The sequence below is a fragment of the Lissotriton vulgaris genome, chromosome 5, assembly GCF_964263255.1.
Source record: "Lissotriton vulgaris chromosome 5, aLisVul1.2, whole genome shotgun sequence".
Lineage (NCBI taxonomy): Eukaryota > Metazoa > Chordata > Amphibia > Caudata > Salamandridae > Lissotriton > Lissotriton vulgaris.
Window position 1 is genome coordinate 1546964342 of NC_141693.1, and position 18650 is coordinate 1546982991.

At 39.5% G+C, this 18650-nt stretch overlaps 14 non-coding genes across 14 annotated transcripts; all 14 read right to left on the minus strand.

Annotated features, from left to right (window-relative positions):
- Positions 1 to 378: 378 nt before the first annotated feature.
- TRNAR-CCU (transfer RNA arginine (anticodon CCU)) lies at positions 379 to 451 on the minus strand. Its single transcript has one exon. It is a non-coding gene; the product is annotated as a tRNA-Arg (tRNA).
- Positions 452 to 1240: 789 nt separating this feature from the next.
- TRNAR-UCG (transfer RNA arginine (anticodon UCG)) lies at positions 1241 to 1313 on the minus strand. The gene has a single exon. It is a non-coding gene; the product is annotated as a tRNA-Arg (tRNA).
- A 644-nt stretch (positions 1314 to 1957) lies between these two features.
- Positions 1958 to 2030, minus strand: TRNAR-CCU (transfer RNA arginine (anticodon CCU)). Its single transcript has one exon. It is a non-coding gene; the product is annotated as a tRNA-Arg (tRNA).
- A 790-nt stretch (positions 2031 to 2820) lies between these two features.
- On the minus strand, positions 2821 to 2893 carry TRNAR-UCG (transfer RNA arginine (anticodon UCG)). The gene has a single exon. It is a non-coding gene; the product is annotated as a tRNA-Arg (tRNA).
- A 644-nt stretch (positions 2894 to 3537) lies between these two features.
- On the minus strand, positions 3538 to 3610 carry TRNAR-CCU (transfer RNA arginine (anticodon CCU)). Its single transcript has one exon. It is a non-coding gene; the product is annotated as a tRNA-Arg (tRNA).
- A 790-nt stretch (positions 3611 to 4400) lies between these two features.
- TRNAR-UCG (transfer RNA arginine (anticodon UCG)) lies at positions 4401 to 4473 on the minus strand. The gene has a single exon. It is a non-coding gene; the product is annotated as a tRNA-Arg (tRNA).
- Positions 4474 to 5991: 1518 nt separating this feature from the next.
- TRNAR-UCG (transfer RNA arginine (anticodon UCG)) lies at positions 5992 to 6064 on the minus strand. The gene has a single exon. It is a non-coding gene; the product is annotated as a tRNA-Arg (tRNA).
- Positions 6065 to 7582: 1518 nt separating this feature from the next.
- TRNAR-UCG (transfer RNA arginine (anticodon UCG)) lies at positions 7583 to 7655 on the minus strand. The gene has a single exon. It is a non-coding gene; the product is annotated as a tRNA-Arg (tRNA).
- A 1507-nt stretch (positions 7656 to 9162) lies between these two features.
- Positions 9163 to 9235, minus strand: TRNAR-UCG (transfer RNA arginine (anticodon UCG)). Its single transcript has one exon. It is a non-coding gene; the product is annotated as a tRNA-Arg (tRNA).
- Positions 9236 to 10753: 1518 nt separating this feature from the next.
- On the minus strand, positions 10754 to 10826 carry TRNAQ-UUG (transfer RNA glutamine (anticodon UUG)). The gene has a single exon. It is a non-coding gene; the product is annotated as a tRNA-Gln (tRNA).
- A 644-nt stretch (positions 10827 to 11470) lies between these two features.
- TRNAR-CCU (transfer RNA arginine (anticodon CCU)) lies at positions 11471 to 11543 on the minus strand. Its single transcript has one exon. It is a non-coding gene; the product is annotated as a tRNA-Arg (tRNA).
- A 789-nt stretch (positions 11544 to 12332) lies between these two features.
- TRNAR-UCG (transfer RNA arginine (anticodon UCG)) lies at positions 12333 to 12405 on the minus strand. Its single transcript has one exon. It is a non-coding gene; the product is annotated as a tRNA-Arg (tRNA).
- A 4697-nt stretch (positions 12406 to 17102) lies between these two features.
- Positions 17103 to 17175, minus strand: TRNAR-UCG (transfer RNA arginine (anticodon UCG)). The gene has a single exon. It is a non-coding gene; the product is annotated as a tRNA-Arg (tRNA).
- Positions 17176 to 17819: 644 nt separating this feature from the next.
- Positions 17820 to 17892, minus strand: TRNAR-CCU (transfer RNA arginine (anticodon CCU)). Its single transcript has one exon. It is a non-coding gene; the product is annotated as a tRNA-Arg (tRNA).
- Positions 17893 to 18650: the final 758 nt, after the last annotated feature.

Here is an 18650-nt window from a genome sequence, read left to right on the forward strand (position 1 = left end):
GTTTTGACAGTAGTACAAACTGCTCCTTTCTGGATATGCCAATTTACACACACTCAAAGGTTGTATACGTTTCATGAATCCTGACTTGCCCTATTCAAGTAGCTGAAAGCCTCTCACCACCTCTAGAAACAACAGTTACACCAATCCAACTCAAATCATTTTTTCCAAAGGAATATCTTCTGCCGGGTCAAAGTTGCATCTGACAAAGATAGGTGTTTAAAAATCTACTTTGTAGTTCCAGAACACCAACATGACCCTGAAGAGTACAGAAGTAAAATGGTACCATTTCAAAGTTCCTAATACCTCATAAGCTTCTGAGCGGAAGCATGTAATAAATATATCAATTTTTCTGGAAAAGTAAGAGTGGATATTGGTTTTCACCTCAGATGGGACTTGAACCCACAATCCCTGGCTTAGGAGGCCAGTGCCTTATCCATTAGGCCACTGAGGCACAGATAAACACTTGCATTCTAGAGGCATTATTTAAATGTATTCAATCGTCTACACACAGGACATTTCTCAGTTCTCTCCATAAGTAAACTTCCCATTTTCATTCTCTTCCATCCCCGACTTTAACACTCTGTTCTGTGCTATAATGGAGGCTCTGCATTTCGAGCAAGTGGAGAGAAATTGGAGGAAAACCACTTTCGACTCAACACTTCTTCTTTCCTGGATGCTTTTCTCAATAAACTGGGCTTTGACAGTGGTATCAAGCCATCCTTGTCTTCAGCAGTACACAGAAACAGGCACCAAGTCTCCTAACCAAGTTCAGCCACACTCTGCAACTTAATAGACCAATGCATTACAAATTAGCCAACTGTGTCATCAGCAAAGGCAGCCAATGTGCCAATCCTTTATAATTATTCTGTAGTACTTTTCTTTCTCGTAGGCAAAATTAGCACTTTAACTGCACAAATCATACAGATTTTACACTTGAAGCACTCCATGAACACATACTTACACACCTTGCATTTCATCTACACACCCTTAAGCTAAAAACCCATTCTGTCAAGTCAAAATTCTGCAACCTATTACATATTCAGTGCATGTACATAGAAGCACTTCTTAATGCCACTAACATGGACAAGATTTTAGGCTGAAGATGCAATCTAAATGACTGTGCAGTATGTACTCCACTTCATGAATAATTAGGAATGAGAACATGATGGCTATAAGAGTATTGGAAGAGCCTGCTTCCATTCTGAATGGAAAGCTGAGTTGTGTGACCATTGGCAAAAACCGACCACGAAGGGACTCGAACCCTCAATCTTCTGATCCGAAGTCAGACGCCTTATCCATTAGGCCACGCGGTCATATGTCCTGCTGTGCTTATTTTTATAATGTAGGTGGTATGCAAGGATGGGAAATATGATATTGATAGTTATTTAGGTTTACATCCCATTGTGTTTTTTCAGCTCCTTTCAAATAAAGCACTCTTTTGGAATCGATATAATGAGAATGTCACCAGTACGATAAGCTTTTGTTTTCTTTTTTGCATTTAAATCTCTTTCTTCATGAGATTAAAGCTCAGTTGTATGCTTTACATAGCTCTGGATATTTCCAGAAGTGGAGAGAAACTGTTTTGACAGTAGTAGAAACTGCTCCTTTCTGGATATGCCAATTTACACACGCTCAAAGGTTGTATATGTTTCATGAATCCTGACTTGCCCTATTCAAGTAGCTGAAAGCCTGTCACCACCTCTAGAAACAACAGTTACACCAATCCAATTCAAATAATTTTTTCCAAACGAATATCTTCTGCCGGGTCAAAGTTGCATCTGACAAAGATAGGTGTTTAAAAATCTACTTTGTAGTTCCAGAACACCAACATGACCCTGAAGAGTACGGACGTAAAATGGTACCATTTCAAAGTTCCTAATACCTCATAAGCTTCTGAGCGGAAGCATGTAATAAATATATCAATTTTTCTGGAAAAGTAATAGTGGATATTGGTTTTCACCTCAGATGGGACTCGAACCCACAATCCCTGGCTTAGGAAGCCAGTGCCTTATCCATTAGGCCACTGAGGCACAGATAAACACTTGCATTCTAGAGGCATTATTTAAATGTATTCAATCGTCTGCACACAGGACATTTCTCAGTTCTCTCCATAAGTAAACTTCCCACTTTCATGCTCTTCCATCCCCGACTTTAACACTCTGTTCTGTGCTATAATGGAGGCTCTTCATTTCGAGCAAGTGGAGAGAAATTGGAGGAGAACCACTTTCGACTCAACACTTCTTCTTTCCTGGATGCTTTTCTCAATAAACTGCGCTTTGACAGTGGTATCAAGCCGTCCTTGTCTTCAGCAGGACACAGAAACAGGCACCAAGTCTCCTAACCAAGTTCAACCACACTCTGCAACTTAATAGACCAATGCTTTACAAATTAGCCAACTGTGTCATCAGCAAAGGCAGCCAATGTGCCAATCCTTTATAATTCTTCTGTAGTACTTTTCTTTCTCGTAGGCAAAATTAGCACTTTAACTGCACAAATCATACAGATTTTACACTTGAAGCACTCCATGAACACATACTTACACACCTTGCATTTCATCTAAACACCCTTAAGCTAAAAACCCATTCTGTCAAGTCAAAATTCTGCAACCCTATTACATATTCAGTTCGTGTACATAGAAGCACTTCTTAATGCCACTAACATGGACAAGATTTTAGGCTGAAGATGCAATCTAAATGACTGTGCAGTATGTACTCCACTTCATGAATAATTAGGAATGAGAACATGATGGCTATAAGAGTATTGGAAGAGCCTGCTTCCATTCTGAATGGAAAGCTGAGTTGTGTGACCATTGGCAAAAACCGACCACGAAGGGACTCGAACCCTCAATCTTCTGATCCGAAGTCAGACGCCTTATCCATTAGGCCACGCGGTCATATGTCCTGCTGAGCTTATTTTTATAATGTAGGTGGTATGCAAGGATGGGAAATATGATATTGATAGTTATTTAGGTTTACATCCCATTGTGTTTTTTCAGCTCCTTTCAATTAAAGCACTCTTTTGGAATCGATATAATGAGAATGTCACCAGTACGATAAGCTTTTGTTTTCTTTTTTGCATTTAAACCTCTTTCTTCATGAGATTAAAGCTCAGTTGTATGCTTTACATAGCTCTGGATATTTCCAGAAGTGGAGAGAAACTGTTTTGACAGTAGTACAAACTGCTCCTTTCTGGATATGCCAATTTACACACGCTCAAAGGTTGTATATGTTTCATGAATCCTGACTTGCCCTATTCAAGTAGCTGAAAGCCTGTCACCACCTCTAGAAACAACAGTTACACCAATCCAATTCAAATCATTTTTTCCAAACGAATATCTTCTGCCGGGTCAAAGTTGCATCTGACAAAGATAGGTGTTTAAAAATCTACTTTGTAGTTTCAGAACACCAACATGACCCTGAAGAGTACAGAAGTAAAATGGTACCATTTCAAAGTTCCTAATACCTCATAAGCTTCTGAGCGGAAGCATGTAAAAAATATATAAATTTTTCTGGCAAAGTAAGAGTTGATATTGGTTTTCACCTCAGATGGGACTCGAACCCACAATCCCTGGCTTAGGAGGCCAGTGCCTTATCCATTAGGCCACTGAGGCACAGATAAACACTTGCATTCTAGAGGCATAATTTAAATGTATTCAATCGTCTGCACACAGGACATTTCTCAGTTCTCTCCATAAGTAAACTTCCCATTTTCATCCTCTTCCATCCCCGACTTTAACACTCTGTTCTGTGCTAAAATGGAGGCTCTTCATTTCGAGCAAGTAGAGAGAAATTGGAGGAGAACCACTTTCGACTCAACACTTCTTCTTTCCTGGATGCTTTTCTCAATAAACTGGGCTTTGACAGTGGTATCAAGCCGTCCTTGTCTTCAGCAGGACACAGAAACAGGCACCAAGTCTCCTAACCAAGTTCAACCACACTCTGCAACTTAATAGACCAATGCTTTACAAATTAGCCAACTGTGTCATCAGCAAAGGCAGCCAATGTGCCAATCCTTTATAATTCTTCTGTAGTACTTTTCTTTCTCGTAGGCAAAATTAGCACTTTAACTGCACAAATCATACAGATTTTACACTTGAAGCACTCCATGAACACATACTTACACACCTTGCATTTCATCTACACACCCTTAAGCTAAAAAACCATTCGGTCAAGTCAAAATTCTGCAACCCTATTACATATTCAGTGCGTGTACATAGAAGCACTTCTTAATGCCACTAACATGGACAAGATTTTAGGCTGAAGATGCAATCTAAATGACTGTGCAGTATGTACTCCACTTCATGAATAATTAGGAATGAGAACATGATGGCTATAAGAGTATTGGAAGAGCCTGCTTCCATTCTGAATGGAAAGCTGAGTTGTGTGACCATTGGCAAAAACCGACCACGAAGAGACTCGAACCCTCAATCTTCTGATCCGAAGTCAGACGCCTTATCCATTAGGCCACGCAGTCATATGTCCTGTTGTGCTTATTTTTATAATGTAGGTGGTATGCAAGGATGGGAAATATGATATTGATAGTTATTTAGGTTTACATCCCATTGTGTTTTTTCAGCTCCTTTCAATTAAAGCACTCTTTTGGAATCGATATAATGAGAATGTCACCAGTACGATAAGCTTTTGTTTTCTTTTTTGTATTTAAACCTCTTTCTTCATGAGATTAAAGCTCAGTTGTATGCTTTACATAGCTCTGGATATTTCCAGAAGTGGAGAGAAACTGTTTTGACAGTAGTACAAACTGCTCCTTTCTGGATATGCCAATTTATACACACTCAAAGGTTGTATATGTTTCATGAATCCTGACTTGCCCTATTCAAGTAGCTGAAAGCCTGTCACCACCTCTAGAAACAACAGTTACACCAATCCAATTCAAATCATTTTTTCCAAAGGAATATCTTCAGCCGGGTCAAAGTTGCATCTGACAAAGATAGGTGTTTAAAAATCTACTTTGTAGCTTCAGAACACCAATATGACGCTGAAGAGTACAGAAGTAAAATGGTACCATTTCAAAGTTCCTAATACCTCATAAGCTTCTGAGCGGAAGCATGTAATAAATATATAAATTTTTCTGGAAAAGTAAGAGTGGATATTGGTTTTCATCTCAGATGGGACTCGAACCCAAAATCCCTGGCTTAGGAGGCCAGTGCCTTATCCATTAGGCCACTGAGGGACAGATAACCTCTGCAGTCTTGAGGCATTATTTAAATGTATTCAATCGTCAAACACTGGTGTCTGCACACAGGACATTTCTCAGTTCTCTCCATAAGTAAACTTCCCATTTTCATCCTCTTCCATCCCCGACTTTAACACTCTGTTCTGTGCTATAATGGAGGCTCTGCATTTCGAGCAAGTGGAGAGAAATTGGAGGAGAACCTCTTTTGACTCAACACTTCTTCTTTCCTGGATGCTTTTCTCAATAAACTGGGCTTTGATAGTGGTATCAAGCCGTCCTTGTCTTCAGCAGGACACAGAAACAGGCACCAAGTCTCCTAACCAAGTTCAACCACACTCTGCAACTTAATAGACCAATGCTTTACAAATTAGCCAACTGTGTCATCAGCAAAGGCAGCCAATGTGCCAATCCTTTATAATTCTTCTGTAGTACTTTTCTTTCTCGTAGGCAAAATTAGCACTTTAACTGCACAAATCATACAGATTTTACACTTGAAGCACTCCATGAACACATACTTACACACCTTGCATTTCATCTAAACACCCTTAAGCTAAAAACCCATTCTGTCAAGTCAAAATTCTGCAACCTATTACATATTCAGTGCGTGTACATAGAAGCACTTCTTAATGCCTCTAACATGGACAAGATTTTAGGCTGAAGATGCAATCTAAATGACTGTGCAGTATGTACTCCACTTCATGAATAATTAGGAATGAGAACATGATGGCTATAAGAGTATTGGAAGAGCCTGCTTCCATTCTGAATGGAAAGCTGAGTTGTGTGACCATTGGCAAAAACCGACCACGAATGGACTCGAACCCTCAATCTTCTGATCCGAAGTCAGATGCCTTATCCATTAGGCCACGCGGTCATATGTCCTGCTGTGCTTATTTTTATAATGTAGGTGGTATGCAAGGATGGGAAATATGATATTGATAGTTATTTAGGTTTACATCCCATTGTGTTTTTTCAGCTCCTTTCAATTAAAGCACTCTTTTGGAATCGATATAATGAGAATGTCACCAGTACTATAAGCTTTTGTTTTCTTTTTTGCATTTAAACCTCTTTCTTCATGAGATTAAAGCTCAGTTGTATGCTTTACATAGCTCTGGATATTTCCAGAAGTGGAGAGAAACTGTTTTGACAGTAGTACAAACTGCTCCTTTCTGGATATGCCAATTTACACACGCTCAAAGGTTGTATATGTTTCATGAATCCTGACTTGCCCTATTCAAGTAGCTGAAAGCCTGTCACCACCTCTAGAAACAACAGTTACACCAATCCAATTCAAATAATTTTTTCCAAAGGAATATCTTCTGCCGGGTCAAAGTTGCATCTGACAAAGATAGGTGTTTAAAAATCTACTTTGTAGTTTCAGAACACCAACATTACCCTGAAGAGTACAGAAGTAAAATGGTACCATTTCAAAGTTCCTAATACCTCATAAGCTTCTGAGCGGAAGCATGTAATAAATATATACATTTTTCTGGAAAAGTAAGAGTGGATATTGGTTTTCATCTCAGAGGGGACTCGAACCCACAATCCCTGGCTTAGGAGGTCAGTGCCTTATCCATTAGGCCACTGAGGGACAGATAAACACTGCAGTCTAGAGGCATTATTTAAATGTATTCAGTCGTCAAACACTGGTGTCTGCACACAGGACATTTCTCAGTTCTCTCCTTAAGTAAACTTCCCATTTTCATCCTCTTCCATCCCCGACTTTAACACTCTGTTCTGTGCTATAATGGAGGCTCTGCATTTCGAGCAAGTGGAGAGAAATTGGAGGAGAACCACTTTCGACTCAACACTTCTTCTTTCCTGGATGCTTTTCTCAATAAACTGGGCTTTGACAGTGGTATCAAGCCGTCCTTGTCATCAGCAGGACACAGAAACAGGCACCAAGTCTCCTAACCAAGTTCAACCACACTCTGCAACTTAATAGACCAATGCATTACAAATTAGCCAACTGTGTCATCAGCAAAGGCAGCCAATGTGCCAATCCTTTATAATTCTTCTGTAGTACTTTTCTTTCTCGTAGGCAAAATTAGCACTTTAACTGCAAAAATCATACAGATTTTACACTTGAAGCACTCCATGAACACATACTTACACACCTTGCATTTCATCTACACACCCTTAAGCTAAAAACCCATTCTGTCAAGTCAAAATTCTGCAACCTATTACATATTCAGTGCGTGTACATAGAAGCACTTCTTAATGCCACTAACATGGACAAGATTTTAGGCTGAATATGCAATCTAAATGACTGTGCAGTATGTACTCCACTTCATGAATAATTAGGAATGAGAACATGATGGCTATAAGAGTATTGGAAGAGCCTGCTTCCATTCTGAATGGAAAGCTGAGTTGTATGACCATTGGCAAAAACCGACCACGAAGGGACTCGAACCCTCAATCTTCTGATCCGAAGTCAGACGCCTTATCCATTAGGCCACGCGGTCATATGTCCTGCTGTGCTTATTTTTATAATTTAGGTTGTATGCAAGGAGGGGAAATATGATATTGATAGTTTTTTAGGTTTACATCCCATTGTGTTTTTTCAGCTCCTTTCAATTAAAGCACTCTTTTGGAATCGATATAATGAGAATGTCACCAGTACGATAAGCTTTTGTTTTCTTTTTTGCATTTAAACCTCTTTCTTCATGAGATTAAAGCTCAGTTGTATGCTTTACATAGCTCTGGATATTTCCAGAAGTGGAGAGAAACTGTTTTGACAGTAGTACAAACTGCTCCTTTCTGGATATGCCAATTTACACACGCTCAAAGGTTGTATATGTTTCATGAATCCTGACTTGCCCTATTCAAGTAGCTGAAAGCCTGTCACCACCTCTAGAAACAACAGTTACACCAATCCAATTCAAATAATTTTTTCCAAAGGAATATCTTCTGCCGGGTCAAAGTTGCATCTGACAAAGATAGGTGTTTAAAAATCTACTTTGTAGCTTCAGAACACCAACATGACCCTGAAGAGTACAGAAGTAAAATGGTACCATTTCAAAGTTCCTAATACCTCATAAGCTTCTGAGCGGAAGCATGTAATAAATATATCAATTTTTCTGGAAAAGTAAGAGTGGATATTGGTTTTCACCTCAGATGGGACTCGAACCCACAATCCCTGGCTTAGGAGGCCAGTGCCTTATCTATTAGGCCACTGAGGACACAGATAAACACTTGCAGTCTAGAGGCATTATTTAAATGTATTCGATCGTCTGCACACAGGACATTTCTCAGTTCTCTCCATAAGTAAACTTCCCATTTTCATCCTCTTCCATCCCCGACTTTAACACTCTGTTCTGTGCTATAATGGAGGCTCTTCATTTTGAGCAAGTGGGAAGAAATTGGAGGAGAACCACTTTCGACTCAACACTTCTTCTTTCCTGGATGCTTTTCTCAATAAACTGGGCTTTGACAGTGGTATCAAGCCGTCCTTGTCTTCAGCAGGACACAGAAACAGGCACCAAGTCTCCTAACCAAGTTCAACCACACTCTGCAACTTAATAGACCAATGCTTTACAAATTAGCCAACTGTGTCATCAGCAAAGGCAGCCAATGTGCCAATCCTTTATAATTCTTCTGTAGTACTTTTCTTTCTCGTAGGCAAAATTAGCACTTTAACTGCACAAATCATACAGATTTTACACTTGAAGCACTCCATGAACACATACTTACACACCTTGCATTTCATCTAAACACCCTTAAGCTAAAAACCCATTCTGTCAAGTCAAAATTCTGCAACCTATTTCATATTCAGTGCGTGTACATAGAAGCACTTCTTAATGCCTCTAACATGGACAAGATTTTAGGCTGAAGATGCAATCTAAATGACTGTGCAGTATGTACTCCACTTCATGAATAATTAGGAATGAGAACATGATGGCTATAAGAGTATTGGAAGAGCCTGCTTCCATTCTGAATGGAAAGCTGAGTTGTGTGACCATTGGCAAAAACCGACCACGAATGGACTCGAACCCTCAATCTTCTGATCCGAAGTCAGATGCCTTATCCATTAGGCCACGCGGTCATATGTCCTGCTGTGCTTATTTTTATAATGTAGGTGGTATGCAAGGATGGGAAATATGATATTGATAGTTATTTAGGTTTACATCCCATTGTGTTTTTTCAGCTCCTTTCAATTAAAGCACTCTTTTGGAATCGATATAATGAGAATGTCACCAGTACTATAAGCTTTTGTTTTCTTTTTTGCATTTAAACCTCTTTCTTCATGAGATTAAAGCTCAGTTGTATGCTTTAAATAGCTCTGGATATTTCCAGAAGTGGAGAGAAACTGTTTTGACAGTAGTACAAACTGCTCCTTTCTGGATATGCCAATTTACACACGCTCAAAGGTTGTATATGTTTCATGAATCCTGACTTGCCCTATTCAAGTAGCTGAAAGCCTGTCACCACCTCTAGAAACAACAGTTACACCAATCCAATTCAAATAATTTTTTCCAAAGGAATATCTTCTGCCGGGTCAAAGTTGCATCTGACAAAGATAGGTGTTTAAAAATCTACTTTGTAGTTTCAGAACACCAACATTACCCTGAAGAGTACAGAAGTAAAATGGTACCATTTCAAAGTTCCTAATACCTCATAAGCTTCTGAGCGGAAGCATGTAATAAATATATACATTTTTCTGGAAAAGAAAGAGTGGATATTGGTTTTCATCTCAGAGGGGACTCGAACCCACAATCCCTGGCTTAGGAGGTCAGTGCCTTATCCATTAGGCCACTGAGGGACAGATAAACACTGCAGTCTAGAGTCATTATTTAAATGTATTCAATCGTTAAACACTGGTGTCTGCACACAGGACATTTCTCAGTTCTCTCCATAAGTAAACTTCCCATTTTCATCCTCTTCCATCCCCGACTTTAACACTCTGTTCTGTGCTATAATGGAGGCTCTGCATTTCGAGCAAGTGGAGAGAAATTGGAGGGGAACCAATTTCGACTCAACACTTCTTCTTTCCTGGATGCTTTTCTCAATAAACTGGGCTTTGACAGTGGTATCAAGCCGTCCTTGTCTTCAGCAGGACACAGAAACAGGCACCAAGTCTCCTAACCAAGTTCAACCACACTCTGCAACTTAATAGACCAATGCATTACAAATTAGCCAACTGTGTCATCAGCGAAGGCAGCCAATGTGCCAATCCTTTATAATTCTTCTGTAGTACTTTTCTTTCTCGTAGGCAAAATTAGCACTTTAACTGCACAAATCATACAGATTTTGCACTTGAAGCGCTCCAGGAACACATACTTACACACCTTGCATTTCATCTACACACCCTTAAGCTAAAAACCCATTCTGTCAAGTCAAAATTCTGCAACCTATTACATATTCAGTGCGTTTACATAGAAGCACTTCTTAATGCCACTAACATGGACAAGATTTTAGGCTGAAGATGCAATCTAAATGACTGTGCAGTATGTACTCCACTTCATGAATAATTAGGAATGAGAACATGATGGCTATAAGAGTATTGGAAGAGCCTGCTTCCATTCTGAATGGAAAGCTGAGTTGTGTGACCATTGGCAAAAACCGACCACGAAGGGACTCGAACCCTCAATCTTCTGATCCAAAGTCAGACGCCTTATCCATTAGGCCACACGGTCATATGTCCTGCTGTGCTTATTTTTATAATTTAGGTTGTATGCAAGGAGGGGAAATATGATATTGATAGTTTTTTAGGTTTACATCCCATTGTGTTTTTTCAGCTCCTTTCAATTAAAGCACTCTTTTGGAATCGATATAATGAGAATGTCACCAGTACGATAAGCTTTTGTTTTCTTTTTTGCATTTAAACCTCTTTCTTCATGAGATTAAAGCTCAGTTGTATGCTTTACATAGCTCTGGATATTTCCAGAAGTGGAGAGAAACTGTTTTGACAGTAGTACAAACTGCTCCTTTCTGGATATGCCAATTTACACACGCTCAAAGGTTGTATATGTTTCATGAATCCTGACTTGCCCTATTCAAGTAGCTGAAAGCCTGTCACCACCTCTAGAAACAACAGTTACACCAATCCAATTCAAATCATTTTTTCCAAAGGAATATCTTCTGCCGGGTCAAAGTTGCATCTGACAAAGGTAGGTGTTTAAAAATCTACTTTGTAGCTTCAGAACACCAACATGACCCTGAAGAGTACAGAAGTAAAATGGTACCATTTCAAAGTTCCTAATACCTCATAAGCTTCTGAGCGGAAGCATGTAATAAATATATCAATTTTTCTGGAAAAGTAAGAGTGGATATTGGTTTTCACCTCAGATGGGACTCGAACCCACAATCCCTGGCTTAGGAGGCCAGTGCCTTATCTATTAGGCCACTGAGGCACAGATAAACACTTGCAGTCTAGAGGCATTATTTAAATGTATTCGATCGTCTGCACACAGGACATTTCTCAGTTCTCTCCATAAGTAAACTTCCCATTTTCATCCTCTTCCATCCCCGACTTTAACACCCTGTTCTGTGCTATAATGGAGGCTCTTCATTTTGAGCAAGTGGGAAGAAATTGGAGGAGAACCACTTTCGACTCAACACTTCTTCTTTCCTGGATGCTTTTCTCAATAAACTGGGCTTTGACAGTGGTATCAAGCCGTCCTTGTCTTCAGCAGGACACAGAAACAGGCACCAAGTCTCCTAACCAAGTTCAACCACACTCTGCAACTTAATAGACCAATGCTTTACAAATTAGCCAACTGTGTCATCAGCAAAGGCAGCCAATGTGCCAATCCTTTATAATTCTTCTGTAGTACTTTTCTTTCTCGTAGGCAAAATTAGCACTTTAACTGCACAAATCATACAGATTTTACACTTGAAGCACTCCATGAACACATACTTACACACCTTGCATTTCATCTAAACACCCTTAAGCTAAAAACCCATTCTGTCAAGTCAAAATTCTGCAACCTATTACATATTCAGTGCGTGTACATAGAAGCACTTCTTAATGCCTCTAACATGGACAAGATTTTAGGCTGAAGATGCAATCTAAATGACTGTGCAGTATGTACTCCACTTCATGAATAATTAGGAATGAGAACATGATGGCTATAAGAGTATTGGAAGAGCCTGCTTCCATTCTGAATGGAAAGCTGAGTTGTGTGACCATTGGCAAAAACCGACCACGAATGGACTCGAACCCTCAATCTTCTGATCCGAAGTCAGATGCCTTATCCATTAGGCCACGCGGTCATATGTCCTGCTGTGCTTATTTTTATAATGTAGGTGGTATGCAAGGATGGGAAATATGATATTGATAGTTATTTAGGTTTACATCCCATTGTGTTTTTTCAGCTCCTTTCAATTAAAGCACTCTTTTGGAATCGATATAATGAGAATGTCACCAGTACTATAAGCTTTTGTTTTCTTTTTTGCATTTAAACCTCTTTCTTCATGAGATTAAAGCTCAGTTGTATGCTTTACATAGCTCTGGATATTTCCAGAAGTGGAGAGAAACTGTTTTGACAGTAGTACAAACTGCTCCTTTCTGGATATGCCAATTTACACACGCTCAAAGGTTGTATATGTTTCATGAATCCTGACTTGCCCTATTCAAGTAGCTGAAAGCCTGTCACCACCTCTAGAAACAACAGTTACACCAATCCAATTCAAATAATTTTTTCCAAAGGAATATCTTCTGCCGGGTCAAAGTTGCATCTGACAAAGATAGGTGTTTAAAAATCTACTTTGTAGTTTCAGAACACCAACATTACCCTGAAGAGTACAGAAGTAAAATGGTACCATTTCAAAGTTCCTAATACCTCATAAGCTTCTGAGCGGAAGCATGTAATAAATATATACATTTTTCTGGAAAAGTAAGAGTGGATATTGGTTTTCATCTCAGATGGGACTCGAACCCACAATCCCTGGCTTAGGAGGTCAGTGATTATCCATTAGGCCACTGAGGGACAGATAACCACTGCAGTCTAGAGTCATTATTTAAATGTATTCAATCGTCAAACACTGGTGTCTGCACACAGGACATTTCTCATTTCTCTCCATAAGTAAACTTCCCATTTTCATCCTCTTCCATCCCCGACTTTAACACTCTGTTCTGTGCTATAATGGAGGCTCTGCATTTCGAGCAAGTGGAGAGAATTTGGAGGGGAACCACTTTCGACTCAACACTTCTTCTTTCCTGGATGCTTTTCTCAATAAACTGGGCTTTGACAGTGGTATCAAGCCGTCCTTGTCTTCAGCAGGACACAGAAACAGGCACCAAGTCTCCTAACCAAGTTCAACCACACTCTGCAACTTAATAGACCAATGCATTACAAATTAGCCAACTGTGTCATCAGCAAAGGCAGCCAATGTGCCAATCCTTTATAATTCTTCTGTAGTACTTTTCTTTCTCGTAGGCAAAATTAGCACTTTAACTGCACAAATCATACAGATTTTGCACTTGAAGCGCTCCATGAACACATACTTACACACCTTACATTTCATCTACACACCCTTAAGCTAAAAACCCATTCTGTCAAGTCAAAATTCTGCAACCTATTACATATTCAGTGCGTTTACATAGAAGCACTTCTTAATGCCACTAACATGGACAAGATTTTAGGCTGAAGATGCAATCTAAATGACTGTGCAGTATGTACTCCACTTCATGAATAATTAGGAATGAGAACATGATGGCTATAAGAGTATTGGAAGAGCCTGCTTCCATTCTGAATGGAAAACTGAGTTGTGTGACCATTGGCAAAAACCGACCACGAAGGGACTCGAACCGTCAATCTTCTGATCCGAATCAGATGCCTTATCCATTAGGCCACACGGTCATATGTCCTGCTGTGCTTATTTTTATAATGTAGGTGGTACGCAAGGATGGGAAATATGATATTGATAGTTTTTTAGGTTTACATCCCATTGTGTTTTTTCAGCTCCTTTCAATTAAAGCACTCTTTTGGAATCGATATAATGAGAATGTCACCAGTACTATAAGCTTTTGTTTTCTTTTTTGCATTTAAACCTCTTTCTTCATGAGATTAAAGCTCAGTGGTATGCTTTACATAGCTCTGGATATTTCCAGAAGTGGAGAGAAACTGTTTTGACAGTAGTACAAACTGCTCCTTTCTGGATATGCCAATTTACACACGCTCAAAGGTTTTATATGTTTCATGAATCCTGACTTGCCCTATTCAAGTAGCTGAAAGCCTGTCACCACCTCTAGAAACAACAGTTACACCAATCCAATTCAAATCATTTTTTCCAAAGGAATATCTTCTGCCGGGTCAAAGTTGCATCTGACAAAGATAGGTGTTTAAAAATCTACTTTGTAGCTTCAGAACACCAACATGACCCTGAAGAGTACAGAAGTAAAATGGTACCATTTCAAAGTTCCTAATACCTCATAAGCTTCTGAGCGGAAGCATGTAATAAATATATAAATTTTTCTGGAAAAGTAAGAGTGGATATTGGTTTTCATCTCAGATGGGACTCGACCCCACAATCCCTGGCTTAGGAGGCCAGTGCCTTATCCATTAGGCCACTGAGGGACAGATAAACACTGCAGTCTAGAGGCATTATTTAAATGTATTCAGTCGTCAAACACTGGTGTCTGCACACAGGACATTTCTCAGTTCTCTCCATAAGTAAACTTCCCATTTTCATCCTCTTCCATCCCCGACTTTAACACTCTGTTCTGTGCTATAATGGAGGCTCTGCATTTCGAGCAAGTGGAGAGAATTTGGAGGGGAACCACTTTCGACTCAACACTTCTTCTTTCCTGGATGCTTTTCTCAATATACTGGGCTTTGACAGTGGTATCAAGCCGTCCTTGTCTTCAGCAGGACACAGAAACAGGCACCAAGTCTCCTAACCAAGTTCAACCACACTCTGCAACTTAATAGACCAATGCATTACAAATTAGCCAACTGTGTCATCAGCAAAGGCAGCCAATGTGCCAATCCTTTATAATTCTTCTGTAGTACTTTTCTTTCTCGTAGGCAAAATTAGCACTTTAACTGCACAAATCATACAGATTTTGCACTTGAAGCGCTCCATGAACACATACTTACACACCTTGCATTTCATCTACACACCCTTAAGCTAAAAACCCATTCTGTCAAGTCAAAATTCTGCAACCTATTACATATTCAGTGCGTTTACATAGAAGCACTTCTTAATGCCACTAACATGGACAAGATTTTAGGCTGAAGATGCAATCTAAATGACTGTGCAGTATGTACTCCACTTCATGAATAATTAGGAATGAGAACATGATGGCTATAAGAGTATTGGAAGAGCCTGCTTCCATTCTGAATGGAAAACTGAGTTGTGTGACCATTGGCAAAAACCGACCACGAAGGGACTCGAACCGTCAATCTTCTGATCCGAATCAGATGCCTTATCCATTAGGCCACACGGTCATATGTCCTGCTGTGCTTATTTTTATAATGTAGGTGGTACGCAAGGATGGGAAATATGATATTGATAGTTTTTTAGGTTTACATCCCATTGTGTTTTTTCAGCTCCTTTCAATTAAAGCACTCTTTTGGAATCGATATAATGAGAATGTCACCAGTACTATAAGCTTTTGTTTTCTTTTTTGCATTTAAACCTCTTTCTTCATGAGATTAAAGCTCAGTGGTATGCTTTACATAGCTCTGGATATTTCCAGAAGTGGAGAGAAACTGTTTTGACAGTAGTACAAACTGCTCCTTTCTGGATATGCCAATTTACACACGCTCAAAGGTTGTATATGTTTCATGAATCCTGACTTGCCCTATTCAAGTAGCTGAAAGCCTGTCACCACCTCTAGAAACAACAGTTACACCAATCCAATTCAAATCATTTTTTCCAAAGGAATATCTTCTGCCGGGTCAAAGTTGCATCTGACAAAGATAGGTGTTTAAAAATCTACTTTGTAGCTTCAGAACACCAACATGACCCTGAAGAGTACAGAAGTAAAATGGTACCATTTCAAAGTTCCTAATACCTCATAAGCTTCTGAGCGGAAGCATGTAATAAATATATAAATTTTTCTGGAAAAGTAAGAGTGGATATTGGTTTTCATCTCAGATGGGACTCGACCCCACAATCCCTGGCTTAGGAGGCCAGTGCCTTATCCATTAGGCCACTGAGGGACAGATAAACACTGCAGTCTAGAGGCATTATTTAAATGTATTCAGTCGTCAAACACTGGTGTCTGCACACAGGACATTTCTCAGTTCTCTCCTTAAGTAAACTTCCCATTTTCATCCTCTTCCATCCCCGACTTTAACACTCTGTTCTGTGCTATAATGGAGGCTCTGCATTTCGAGCAAGTGGAGACAAATTGGAGGAGAACCACTTTCGACTCAACACTTCTTCTTTCCTGGATGCTTTTCTCAATAAACTGGGCTTTGACAGTGGTATCAAGCCGTCCTTGTCATCAGCAGGACACAGAAACAGGCACCAAGTCTCCTAACCAAGTTCAACCACACTCTGCAACTTAATAGACCAATGCTTTACAAATTAGCCAACTGTGTCATCAGCAAAGGCAGCCAATGTGCCAATCCTTTATAATTCTTCTGTAGTACTTTTCTTTCTCGTAGGCAAAATTAGCACTTTAACTGCAAAAATCATACAGATTTTACACTTGAAGCACTCCATGAACACATACTTACACACCTTGCATTTCATCTACACACCCTTAAGCTAAAAACCCATTCTGTCAAGTCAAAATTCTGCAACCTATTACATATTCAGTGCGTGTACATAGAAGCACTTCTTAATGCCACTAACATGGACAAGATTTTAGGCTGAATATGCAATCTAAATGACTGTGCAGTATGTACTCCACTTCATGAATAATTAGGAATGATAACATGATGGCTATAAGAGTATTGGAAGAGCCTGCTTCCATTCTGAATGGAAAGCTGAGTTGTGTGACCATTGTCAAAAACCGACCACGAAGGGACTCGAACCCTCAATCTTCTGATCCGAAGTCAGACGCCTTATCCATTAGGCCACGCGGTCATATGTCCTGCTGTGCTTATTTTTATAATTTAGGTTGTATGCAAGGAGGGGAAATATGATATTGATAGTTTTTTAGGTTTACATCCCATTGTGTTTTTTCAGCTCCTTTCAATTAAAGCACTCTTTTGGAATCGATATAATGAGAATGTCACCAGTACGATAAGCTTTTGTTTTCTTTTTTGCATTTAAACCTCTTTCTTCATGAGATTAAAGGTCAGTTGTATGCTTTACATAGCTCTGGATATTTCCAGAAGTGGAGAGAAACTGTTTTGACAGTAGTACAAACTGCTCCTTTCTGGATATGCCAATTTACACACGCTCAAAGGTTGTATATGTTTCATGAATCCTGACTTGCCCTATTCAAGTAGCTGAAAGCCTGTCACCACCTCTAGAAACAACAGTTACACCAATCCAATTCAAATAATTTTTTCCAAAGGAATATCTTCTGCCGGGTCAAAGTTGCATCTGACAAAGATAGGTGTTTAAAAATCTACTTTGTAGCTTCAGAACACCAACATGACCCTGAAGAGTACAGAAGTAAAATGGTACCATTTCAAAGTTCCTAATACCTCATAAGCTTCTGAGCGGAAGCATGTAATAAATATATCAATTTTTCTGGAAAAGTAAGAGTGGATATTGGTTTTCACCACAGATGGGACTCGAACCCACAATCCCTGGCTTAGGAGGCCAGTGCCTTATCCATTAGGCCACTGAGGCACAGATAAACACATGCAGTCTAGAGGCATTATTTAAATGTATTCGATCGTCTGCACACAGGACTTTTTTCAGTTCTCTCCATAAGTAAACTTCCCATTTTCATCCTCTTCCATCCCCGACTTTAACACTCTGTTCTGTGCTATAATGGAGGCTCTTCATTTTGAGCAAGTGGGAAGAAATTGGAGGAGAACCACTTTCGACTCAACACTTCTTCTTTCCTGGATGCTTTTCTCAATAAACTGGGCTTTGACAGTGGTATCAAGCCGTCCTTGTCTTCAGCAGGACACAGAAACAGGCACCAAGTCTCCTAACCAAGTTCAACCACACTCTGCAACTTAATAGACCAATGCTTCACAAATTAGCCAACTGTGTCATCAGCAAAGGCAGCCAATGTGCCAATCCTTTATAATTCTTCTGTAGTACTTTTCTTTCTCGTAGGCAAAATTAGCACTTTAACTGCACAAATCATACAGATTTTACACTTGAAGCACTTCATGAACACATACTTACACACCTTGCATTTCATCTACACACCCTTGAGCTAAAAACCCATTCTGTCAAGTCAAAATTCTGCAACCCTATTACATATTCAGTGCGTGTACATAGAAGCACTTCTTAATGCCACTAACATGGACAAGATTTTAGGCTGAAGATGCAATCTAAATGACTGTGCAGTATGTACTCCACTTCATGAATAATTAGGAATGAGAACATGATGGCTATAAGAGTATTGGAAGAGCCTGCTTCCATTCTGAATG